Source organism: Physella acuta, unplaced genomic scaffold (assembly GCF_028476545.2).
Source record: "Physella acuta isolate Inbredline_101_S28 unplaced genomic scaffold, ASM2847654v3 ptg000090l, whole genome shotgun sequence".
In the NCBI taxonomy this organism is placed as follows: Eukaryota; Metazoa; Mollusca; class Gastropoda; family Physidae; genus Physella; species Physella acuta.
The window spans coordinates 1,848,405-1,860,609 of NW_026731610.1; the positions used below are offsets into that span (position 1 = coordinate 1,848,405).

Here is a 12,205-nt window from a genome sequence, read left to right on the forward strand (position 1 = left end):
CACTTTTTATAAAATTAATATGAAAAACCCATCCCAACCCACAGTATACTTTTTGTGTAAAATTAATATAAAAAAAAAACAACAACCTAACCGACCTTCTACTTTTTTTTATAAAATTAATATTAAAAAAAAACAACCCAACCCACCCTCTACTCTTTTTATAAAATTAATATTAAAAAAAAACCCAACCCACACTCTAAACTTTTTATAAAATTAATATAAAAAACCCAACCCAATCCACCCTCTACTCTTTTTATAAAATTAATATAAAAACCCAACCCAACCCACACCCTACTCTATTTATAAATTTCTATCAAAATCACCATGACCACATCTCCAATGCTTATTGCCACCAATGTTCCGCTTATGTTCCGCGTCTGTTCCCTTCACCACCAAACGTCTGTCTGTTCCCCCAGCGCTACCTCCGTGTGTTGTTGAAAAACATATCCCATCCCCCCAACTCACAAACGGCTGCTAATGATACCACCGTGGCCCCACGCGCGCAACTCACTCGCATCTCTAGGCGCGTGCGGGTTCTGCCCCGATAATTAACGGACTGTGTATAATCCGCCTGATATTTATTTCAATTTTTATTCATCATCGTAACTGTTTTATATTTAAAAACAAAAACAATATACTGTTAAATTTGTGAATTTTTTTTTTTAAATATAATTTGTTCAGGGGAAGGTTTGTTTTAGAGAGTTTAGTTAGAGAGTTTAGTTAAAGAGTTTCAGCTAGAGAGATGGTTCGAGAGTTCTGACAGAAAAGAGGCGGGAAATTCCAGACGGTGTGGTACCGGCGTGTTTGATGTTCTAGATGTGGTCGCCGCATTCGCCTAATCTACACTAATCCTCACACGACTCGTGTGGGGGGAGAAATCCTATAAAAGAGGCGAGGATTAGACTCTGACTCGCTGTGACTCCGCGTCTTAGAAGCAGGACTTTGATTGGACTTTGGTTGAAGAGGACCCGTGAGGACTTTGTTCAGATTTGGGAAGGTCTCGTGAGGACTTTGTTACGAATTGAGAGGACAGTTAAAGGCCTTCTTTAAACTGGTAGGTACTTTTGCGTGCTAGAGTTTCAGATTTATATTTATCTTTAAAAAAATAAGTTGATGAAAAATTGACAATATTTTTACAATGTTGGACAATTTAAAAAAATTATAATTTGAGGTAAAAGATATACTCAAAGCAATGAGTAATGTTATTTGTTCTTTTAAAAAAACACAATATATTGGTCTTATAAGGAATTAATAGAATTTTTAAAACGTTTATGTAATAAACAAAAATAAAAATGTCATTCTTCAACTATTTGAATTTAAAACAAGGCAAGCTGGTCAAATTAAATGCAAGAGTTTGGATTGGTGCAATGTATTCACATAAATTATAGGTTTAGCTTTGTCTCCATTTTAATCTTCAACTTTTTTACTTTGCTTTATATTCCAATGGTGAAAGTGTAAAAATTTAATTGAATTATGATATGGATTTCATACTAAGACTTGTTTAGTTTTGACAGAGCAAGGGTGGATAAAGCGGAAAGCTCGTATTGTAATGTCCAAGGGCTCCCGACTAAAGGGTCCCCAAAATCTTTTAACAATAATAACAAATTAAAGTTTTTATAAATTTTTTTTGTAAATATTTTTACAGTAATAACTGTAATCATTGCTTTTTGGATCAATTCATACCTTGATTATAGTTTGCACTCTAACTCAATATAGCCCTTTACATTCATATTCGTGAGCAATATGCTTCCCCCAACTCCTTCCCCCCCTACCCCCCCCCCTCCGCACACCTGCTCACCATGAACTACGCCCCTGCACATAGCAATGCCATCTCTATTATAATTCAATTGCTCGGTCCTGCCCGAAGAATGTAGCTTTGAGACTAGACAAACGCGGGATCCATTTTACCTGCGGGCCTGTGTCAACAGCCATTGCATGATTTCTGCCTTGACAATGGCGCGAGAGAGAAAAAAAACCATCCCCAACACACACACAAGAACAAAGGGAATGAGGGAGGGAATCAGAGACAAAGAAGGGAAGGGAGGGGGAGTGTATGCGCAGGGGAAAATGTCACAGGTTCACACCAGCGGTGTTTGTCTGTTTGGGGCGACGTAACCGCAGGCTGGTAGGGGAAAATATTTTAAAATGTTGAACCGGAAAAAAATATACGACCGGGGCGCCGGATATAGCTACAGTGTAAAGGCGGGGAGAGAAAAGGTCGATTTCATTACTGGCAGCAGTCAAAAAGATCTATGGAACATTAGTAGGGTAATTTGATCATTATATGGAGGTTAAGAATGCTGTGAATGTAGATGCGAATAGATGAAATAAATACGTGTTTTATAAAAAAATAAAAAAAAAACATAGAAAGAAGGTTATGCTCTTAACGTTGTGTTTCATTTATTTTAGCGGTTGGGTTTAGAAGAGAAATGAATTTATTTTAGAAGTAGAAACGCTAATTAATGATGAGGATTAATTAGTGGTTTATATAAAATATGACAATCGTGTCTATGTTGCACTGTTCCAATAATTGTATTATGTAAAGAAACCTCACATAAGTTTGTATGTCACTCACCCATATTATGTGTTGGTTAGCATTGTTCCATATTGTGTGTTGTAACACTATTCTATATTGTATGTGGTTAACACTGGTCCATATTATATATAGTTAGCACCAAGCCCAATTGTTTGTGAACAGCACTGTTCCATATTTTATTTTGGTAAATCTGTTCTAAAATATATGTGCTAAGCATTGTTCAATATTGTATGTGGTTAACATTGTGTTTTAAAGTATATGCACATTATTGTCACATATTGTATATGGTTAAAACGGTTCTTATTGTATGCGGTCAGCACTGTGCCCAACTGTATGTGAACAGTTAAGCTCTTTATTGTATTTAGGTAACACTGCTCTAAGTTATATGTGGTTAGCAGTCAGCACTATTCTGTATTTTGTGTAGGTAGCACTGTTGAAGTTTGTTTATGGTTATTGGTGTTCTATATTTTAGGTGCATAGTAATATCATAGTATTGGAACAGTGTGTGTGGTTAGCACTATGCCCAATTATATGTGAACAGCAATGTTCTAAAATAATGTGGTTAGCACTGTTCTGTATTTTTATGAGGACAGCTCTGTTAAAGTTTTTTTTGGATATTTTTGTTAAATATTTTATGTACATGTTATGTGCATTGTCATATCATAGTATGTTTGTGAGCAATTTGTGTAGCCATCAATATTCTATATTTTATGTGGGCTGCATTGTTCCATATCATGTTCTGGTTGCAGTTTTTAACATAGTTTTTTTTTTGACAAACAATAGATCACGTAGCTTAGCAAGAATTGTTTCCTAATTTAGAGAATGTTAAATAAAGAAGGACATAAATAGCACTCTAATGTAGGTGTATATCTTCTTTGTTAGAAAACAGTTAATGAACCGTTTGGAAGCTGGCCGACAGCTAAAGAAATCGTTGCCAATACACACACATGTATGTTGACATGCTACATTTCTAGACGAACATACGTAACAACACTTTAAACACGAAGTCACGAACCGGAAAATAAACAGAATGTTTTATTTATTTATTTTTTAAACGTGTTTTCATTTTATAATTCCAACACAAATCTTTCTTATGAAAATCGTGATGTTTGCATTTATAGACATACATACAGGTTTATTTAAAGGGAAATAATAAGTAAAGAGACATGCATTCAGCGGTACTGCCAAGGGAGATAAAAACTGAACCCCGTGGTGAAATAATAAACCAAAAGGAAAGCAATCGTATAAACAGACCGTTCGGGACTAGGCTAAATACATGCACGAAAAAACTAAATGTATTTGGCCAACTCAACAAGGATGGCCAAAACAACACGAATTTGGCCATGATCCTGTTGTTGGCTAAAAGAAACTATACCACCAACATGAACAACTGACAGGGGAAGGAGTGTAGGGGTGTGGCTTCTGGCACAATGCGAACAGTGAGTGACATATATAGATATCAATGTATGTAAGTTATTTTGGGACCGGCTAAGGGGCTTTCGGTTCACTCAGTTCATTATAAACAAAACACAAATAACAGCTCATTATTTATGTTTACTGATAAAAACACGTCGTATTTTCTTGGGGCAGGCCATTATCACCCCCTTCCCCACCTCCCGGAGATAACCTTACTTAACATCAATTCCCCTTTGTCAATCACCCCATTCCCGGGTCATTTAGAGAGAAAAATGTTTAAAAAGTTATAGATCAAGGGACAAGGTTGTGGATAAGGTTAGGGTTAGGTTTATTGTTGATTTGGAATTTAGGGATAAGATTAGGTTTAAGGAGCTGGATATTTAAAATGGTAGTATTGGGAAATAGATAGCTATTTGGATAATGATTGGGATAGAGATATGGATATGGAACTGGATGTGAAGATGGATAGGTCAGTTATAATAACATGTAAATTTAATAGTTGAATGGTAGATCTTTCGCCTCGAGTTCGTATCTCAGTTCGGACTTGCAACTAGAAAGCGTCTTCGAGTCCAATCAGTCCATCCAGCTCTGATGGGTACCTGACTTACCTAAGAGAAACAAATGCGGCTGGACCACATTACCCCCCTAGTGTGCCGAGGTCATTGAATAACTCTACTGTATCTGCCCCATGTGTATTGGGCACGAACGGGAAAATATGATGAAGCAATGTAAACTGTTTATTCTCAATTGGCAAAACCCGTATTTTAAAACGTCAAATAAATTTAATTCATTTTTCTCTAATGTCATTGAACCCAGGTGGAATAAATCGGTACAACTGCAATGATCGTACACGCAGGTAAATCCTTTAACCCCCCCCCCCCCCCCCCCCACCCACACACCACCACCACAAAAGCAGCTAACACGCAGACAGACGTTTAAAAAAAAAAAAACCAACCTATCAATACATACTCCGTGTCTATCTCACTGCTATCTTTTAAACTTTAAAACGCATGTCTAACCGCGCCTATACACTTTTTTTTTACTTGCTCTTTGAGAATTCAAACCACTAAAAATTTTCTTCTAAACATTCCATTCTTTTTATCAACCGGTGCTTCTCTCGTTGGTGATAAAAATCTACGCAGAAATGTATTCAAAAATGTAAACATGCGTCATTTTATTTATTAAAAGTAGGCTCGCCATTTATTTAAGAATTGTTGATATGATATAAATCTCAGGTACAGCTATATTTTTGACATTAACCCCCCCCCCCCCACCCCTACCCCCGTGATAATAATTTGAGAACCACTGATAGCTATGACACAGACTAGTAAAGATTCGGTACATGTCAGGTTCGGGAATTCCAACATTTTTTTTTTAGCTGTGTGGCAGGGGAAGAGCACTTGTATTGTTTGTTAAATCTAATTGCCCCTGAGTTGTCTTCTCCTGTGAACACGGAGTCGTCCAACTTTAAAAAGCTCCCTACTGACTAGCCATAGACAAAAAAGAAAATAAAAAAATCAATATAATGGAAAGCACTTTCAAAATTAACAACTGTGTTGAAAGTATTTTAGACTGCTGAGCATTACAGACCAAACCATGCGGTGTTTTATCTCATCGTTGTTCACTTAAAGATGAATTTTTGCTCTAGGCAAAAAAATCTAGGCAAATTATTATCTCAAAACTCTGGGGTTCGTGGTAGGGTTTGTGGAACTCCCAGTTCCCAAAGTACGAACCCCCGGTTAGATAAGGCTCGATAGCTGGGGACAGTAACTCCTCTAGGAAAGACAACTCCCAAAATCAAACACAACTGCTGCCTTGTAGTTTGTTCTTGGTAGGATAAAGGATATGGAAGCAAATCCAAAGAGAAAAGCAGGCTGAAATCGGAGTCAACGGCCTACATGGCGCATAACTAGTTGACATGTAATACTAAATTGTGTTGGTAGAACTCAGTGGAGTAGGCAGGAGGGGGGGTTGGGGGGGTCATACCCCCCCCCCCCATAGACCCCTCGGTATATATATATAAATCGAAAGTTTGAGGGGGGTGCAAATGAAAAGTCTGAGGGGGGTGCAAATCGAAAGTTTGAAGGGGGGGGGGTGCAAATCAAAAGTCTGAGAGTGGGGGTGCAAATCGAAAGTTTGTCCCCGGGTAAAAATTGGAACCCCCCCCCCCCCCCCCTTAAGACGATCCTGGCTACGCCACTGGTAGAACTCCCGTCCAACATTACAATTAAACACAAAGAAGATCTCAAAACTCTTAACGTTACCACTTCAAGCCTTTATTATAATACACATTCGGAGACCTAAGCAAAAAACACATAAAAGTAAAAATCCTCTTTAGACATAGCGAAGCACAGGTCAGATAAAAAAGAGCTCGTGTTTCTTGACCTCTGCCCAGCCGCCTTTACTTTGTTCAACGTAAGTCAGGTACCCAGATAAAATAGAACATGTTTCTTGACCTCGGCACGTGATGGGATGATGTGGTCAGCCCTATGCCCAGCCGCCTTTACATTGTCCAATGTATGCAAGGTACCCATTAGAGCTGTAGCCCCAAGTCCGGACGAGGAACCGAACGTAAGACCCTCTGGCTAATAGTCGAACCCATTACTCTTCAACCACACCATCCACTCTTAAAAATTTCTTAAAACATCGATTTGACTTTAGCTTAGCCATATATTTTTGAACATATTTCGATTGTATTTAGATCTATACTAATCTTATCAAAGCTCCAGCAATTAAAATAATTTAAGATCTATTTTCGAACACTTAAAAATATTTTTTTGTAGAGGCGTAGGTAATTATTGGTAGGGCGAGTGAGCATGTGTGGGGCATCTTTGTAGTCTATATTTAGACAGATAATTAGATTTGAGCAGCACTAAATTGCTATTCCCCGAACTCTCTTAGCATGGACACTAATAATTTGTTTTTAAATTGGGTTCGCTTGATGTTTAAGCGCTGGATTTTGTGTAGGCCTAATTGTGTCATTTATGATGTTTCAAACTTGTTCATGATGTTTCACACTTTATCATGATGTTTCACACTTTATCATGATGTTTCAAATTGTTTTCCATGGTATTTCGAAGTTTGTCATGATCTGTTAATCTTTGTCAAGATATTTCAAACTTTGTCACGATGTTTCAAATTGTGTTATGATGTTTCAAACGATGGCATGCTGCTTCAAACTTTGTAAAGATGTTTAATACTTTGCCATTAATGTTTCAAAATGTGTAAAGATGTGTAACACTTCGTCATGATGTTTCAAACTTTGTCATATGTTAGACTAGTGGATCTTAACCTTTCCGGAAGTACTGAAACCAAGTGGTTCTTAACCTTTTTAGAGGTACCGAACTCCACCAGTTTCATAAACGCATTCACAGAACCCTTTTTAACAGTTTTACCGTCCACACTGACAAAATCTGATCATGAATCATTAGAATTAGGTGTGCATCTTAATCTCCACTGAGCCACTGTGACTGACTCATCGAACCCTTGGGTTCAATCGAACCCAGGTTAAGAACCACTGTGTTAGACTCTGTCAGGGCACCACTTTGTTTTCCTTTCAATGCCGGTGGTGTTTAAAAACATATTTTGCGCAAGAATCTCGTCGACTTAGATTTTGTTACTGTGAGGGTGGGGATTTTTTTAAGAAGGCGTAACGAATGAATCCAACAACACGCAGTTCAAGTTCAACTATAATTGTTCTTTATTAAAATGATATATATGTTCAAGTTTCTACCTAACTGATCTACACTGTACTATTTACTTCTACTACTGACTGTTCACTATACTACTAACTCCCACGACCAATCCTAACACTATCTACATTCTACAACCTAACACCTTCTCTACTCTTCGCTATCTAATCATGATCTCCTAACTATCTACATTCTCGGCCGTCTCTGACCGCTACCTAACACCGTCCTCGCCTATCGCTCTCCTGCCCCACGCCTCAGTGGTCAGCTGACCGTCCCACGTGACCGGTCAGCCCTGTGCGCCCATTGGCCTCTCTACCCAACCAACTAGGCCTATCGTCTGTTTCTGCTAACCTATATCTGCTAAACATGTCTGACGTAATCTTGCGTCATCACATATCTCCCTCCCTTTCTGTAGCTGACAAATTATATTTTTCAGCGTCTGCTACTAATCTAATACATCAACAACTATCTATCTTACTACTCTATTCTATCCCTAACATCAATCATATAAATCAAATACAAAATGGGACAGCACAGTTTACAAAAACATAAAATCTTGTGTCTGTGTTCCTGAAAAAAAAATGTCATTGTTCTAGTTCTCGTGCAAGTATCCTGACGTCTGTGGTGTCTCTGCTTGATAATGTATGTCTATGTTTCATGGTATGTGTGAATCCAATCATGTGCAACTCAGTTCTGGCTAGGTTGTCGTGTACTGGCCTTGAGTGAATGTAGTGGTAATGTGTAACTGGTTGAACGGGCTCTGCGAGCAGTGTAAGTGTGTGTGTGTGTAAGTGTTATGTAATTATTGGCGTTCATCTGTGGTGGGTGGGTTGTGGCGTTGGTCTACGTAAGTTCCCGTGAGGCGGGTGTAGGCGTAACTTTCGTTGGTCAATGTGATGACGCAACAAACTCAACGCTGGTTGAGACGTCCACGTAGAGTGGTTATACGATGAACTGGAGCTGTCTGATGCGCTGGTGAACAATGACGTAACATTCCGACGCTGGGAACTTGGACGATGGGTCTTCTACCCTTTGTATGTGCCGACGTAGGTGTACGTAGCTGGCGGTCTGTTATTCAACTCCAGTGCGGGGGCGAAGCGGTGGCGATGCGTCCGCTATCTTGACCAGGGCAATTCGCTGTTCGGCAGGGCTGTTCGCTGTCCAGGTAACTCAACGTAATCAGGGCTTCAGGTGGCGGCATTCTTTGAAGTGTCTGCTTCATCTCGTCTCATTCTGAATAAGCGTAGTGGGTCTGAAATTGTATTACGAGACCGTGAGCAATGGTTTTACGTGACCATCTTAGTGCCCGCGCAGACAAGTATTCAGACAGAGGTACCTTCCATTAAAAAAAACTCAATCCCAAATTTATACGTGCTGAACACTTGTCTGGCGGCATAAAAACCATAAAAAAATAACATTACAACATATAACCAAATAAAAAAAAATCAGTACACTCTAATCTAACAACAATCCGTAAAGCCTAATAAACTCAATAGACGTAAACACTACTAGAGCTTAGAATTAGCTTCACAAAAAGAATAGACATGTGAGTGTATATAATAATCGTGCCGTTTCAAATAACATTTGAACACGTAATCATATAGTGGAGCAGCTCTCACTATCTGACTTCTGACAAAAACTGGCTGGCTTGACTTAATGACTGACTTCACTTTTGACTTCAGTAACTTGACTTATTTCACTTTTACTGACTTCAGTAACTTCACTGACTTCAATTTACGACTTATTTCCCATTCACGATTAACTTTACTTCGACGATTCCATTTGCCGACTAACTTGACCTAGACGACAGATTTCACTGACTGACTTCAATTCAACTTAAAAGGCTTCACTGACTGACTTAAACTTCGACGACTTAAACGTCTTCACTTTGATTTCAATGACTTTTCCTTGACTTCAACGACTTCAATATGACTTCAAATACTTCACTTTGACTTCAACAACTTCAATATGACTTCAAAGACTTCACTTTGACATCAACAACTTCAATATGACTTCAAAGACTTTTCTTTGACTGCAACATGACTTCAACAACGTCACTATGACCTCAACGACTTTAACAACATTGACTGACTTGACTGACTTCAAATAACTTCTTTGACTTCAGTTCTGACTTATACTTCACGCCGATTTCTCGGCGACTTAATTCCTAACATTCTTGATGACCAGAGTTGTATGACCTATGTTCTAGTTGCGTGACAGCGTGTCGGCCAACACGTTTTGTGTGCCGGGGACAGGAACAATGTCAAATTGATAATCTTGTAAGCTCAGTGCCCAGCGTACCAGTCTTGCGTTTGACAGCTTCTTTGTTTTTAGTGCTTGTAGGGGCGCGTGGTCGGTCTGTAAAGTGAAGTGTGCACCGGCCAGGTATCTGGCAAACTTGTTTATGGCCCAGACTATGGCCAGACATTCTTTCTCAATGACTGCGTAGTTTTTCTCAGCTGACGACAATTTTCGGCTAATGTATTGGACTGGGTGGAGTTCATTGTTAAATTCTTGTAACAGACATGCACCTATACCGACCGAAGAGGCATCCGTGCAGAGGATAAAGGGTTGATCTGTATTTGGTAATCTGAGAATAGGTTCCGATGCGAATGCTTGTTTTACCCTGTTTAGTGCTGTTTCACATTTTTCTGTCCACAGTAGTTTCTTATTCTTTTTGTCCGTTTTTGTTAAATTCGTTAGTGGCTCTATGATGGTGGCGAAATTGGGTATAAACTTCCTATAGTAGTTACACAGACCGATCAAGCTACGGACCTCTTTAATTGATGTCGGCACGTTTATGTTCAGTATTTTATTCACTGTAGGTTGGAGTGGCTTTTGTTGACCTTGTGAAATGGAGTGACCTAAAAATTCTATCTCTTCCATTCCTATTTCTATTTTGCTAGGTTTAGCAGTTAGTCCATGCTGCTTTAATATTTCCAGCAGCGTTTCCAGTCCTCTCACATGCTCTTGCCAGGTGTTGTGGAACAGACATATGTCATCTAAGTAGGATATGAGATCGTCTCGACCCTGTAGTATTTTTCGCATGAGTCTGTTGAAGGTAGCCGGTGCGTTCATTAGCCCGAAACTCATGTACTTCCACTGGAACAAGCCAAATGGTGTTATAAAGGCTGTTAGGTGTCTCACATCTTCTTTTATTGGTATCTGCCAATAACCCCTGGATAAGTCAAGCTTTGTAAAGTATTTAGCCTGTTTAAGTTTAGCAAATAAGTCTTCTGGATTTGGCATTGGTTCTGCGTCTGGTATTGTAATGCTGTTCAGTTGTCTGTAATCAATACACAGTCTAAGGTCGTGGGATTTTTTCTTTACTAATACAATAGGAGCAGCATATGAAGAGTCGGAATGTTCTATTATTCCAGCTTGTAATAATTCTTGGATTTGGTTTTGTACGTTTTCTCTGTGATGTATGGGAATGTTGTATGCGGGCATTTTGGTTGCTCTAAGTGAAGTCAACTTAATATCATGGACGATTGTATCTGTTTTACCAGGTTGTGGGGATAGCACCTCTTTAAATTTTTCTAATATTTCCTTGATTTCTTTTTCGATTTCTGGCGGCATTCTGCCGATTTTGATATCTTGCCATGTTTCCTTGCTAGTAGGTAATGTGTATATTTTGCCGATCGAGTCTGTGTCATCTTCGTGTAACTCTGCGCAGTTTATTGTTGCCGTTTGTTTAATTTCAAGCTCTTCTGGTCTTAAGGTGTAAGGGCTCAATATATTTGTGTGAAACGTTTTTTTCTTCCCTTTTATTTCGACTTGGTAATCTACATTTGAAATTTTGGCTGTGATTGTGAATGGACCCTGCCATGCAAGCTGTAATTTGTTGTGCTTAGAAGGTAACAGTATTCTGACCTGTTCCCCTACTGTGAACTGGCGTAGCTTTCTATTCCTGTTCACCCTGTGTCTTGCTATTTCTCCCTTTTCTTGTAGCGCGAGCTTTGCTTCCTGGCATGCATTGATTATATTTTCTCTAAGATTGACAATGGCTTCATATGTTGTTCTGGTTTCTTGTTCTATGTTCTGTTTGTAGAGAAGTGTCCTAAGTATATCCATGGGGCCCTTGGGGTTGGCGCCGTAGACGAGTTCGAATGGAGAAAATCCAGTAGAAGAATGAGGTATTTCTCGGTAGGCGAATAGGATACATGGTAGCATGGTATCCCAGTTTTCTGGGTTGTCTTTAGAGACTTTGTCTAATAACGATTTAATGGTGCCGTTTAGTCGTTCACACACGCCATTGCTTTGAGGGTGATAGGGTGTCGTGAATGCTTGCTTAATCCCCAGCACACTCGTGAGTTGTCTCGTTAAGTCGGAGGTAAATTGTGTGCCCCGATCTGACAGTATGGTGTCCGGGAACCCGGTTCTTGAGAAGAACGTGAGTAGAGCGCCTGCTATATCCTCAGATGTTATCGTCTTTAGTGGGAAGGCTTCTGGCCAACGTGTTGCAAAGTCGACTATTGTGAGGATGTATCGGTGACCACGTTTTGATGGGGTAGGCAGTGGTCCTATGATATCTATCGCTATTTTTTCGAATGGTCTGTTA

General features: G+C 39.2%; 1 protein-coding gene across 1 annotated transcript in view; it reads left to right on the top strand.

Moving 5' to 3' along the window:
* The first annotated feature begins 526 nt into the window (after window positions 1–526).
* The window catches only part of LOC131928080 (fatty acid-binding protein, heart), a 56,699-nt gene continuing 45,020 nt past the window's right edge, over window positions 527–12,205 (top strand). Inside the window, exon 1 of the mRNA XM_059284002.1 lies at window positions 527–1,054. The gene's annotated coding sequence lies outside the window, so the exon portion shown is untranslated. The remainder of the gene's footprint in view (window positions 1,055–12,205) is intronic.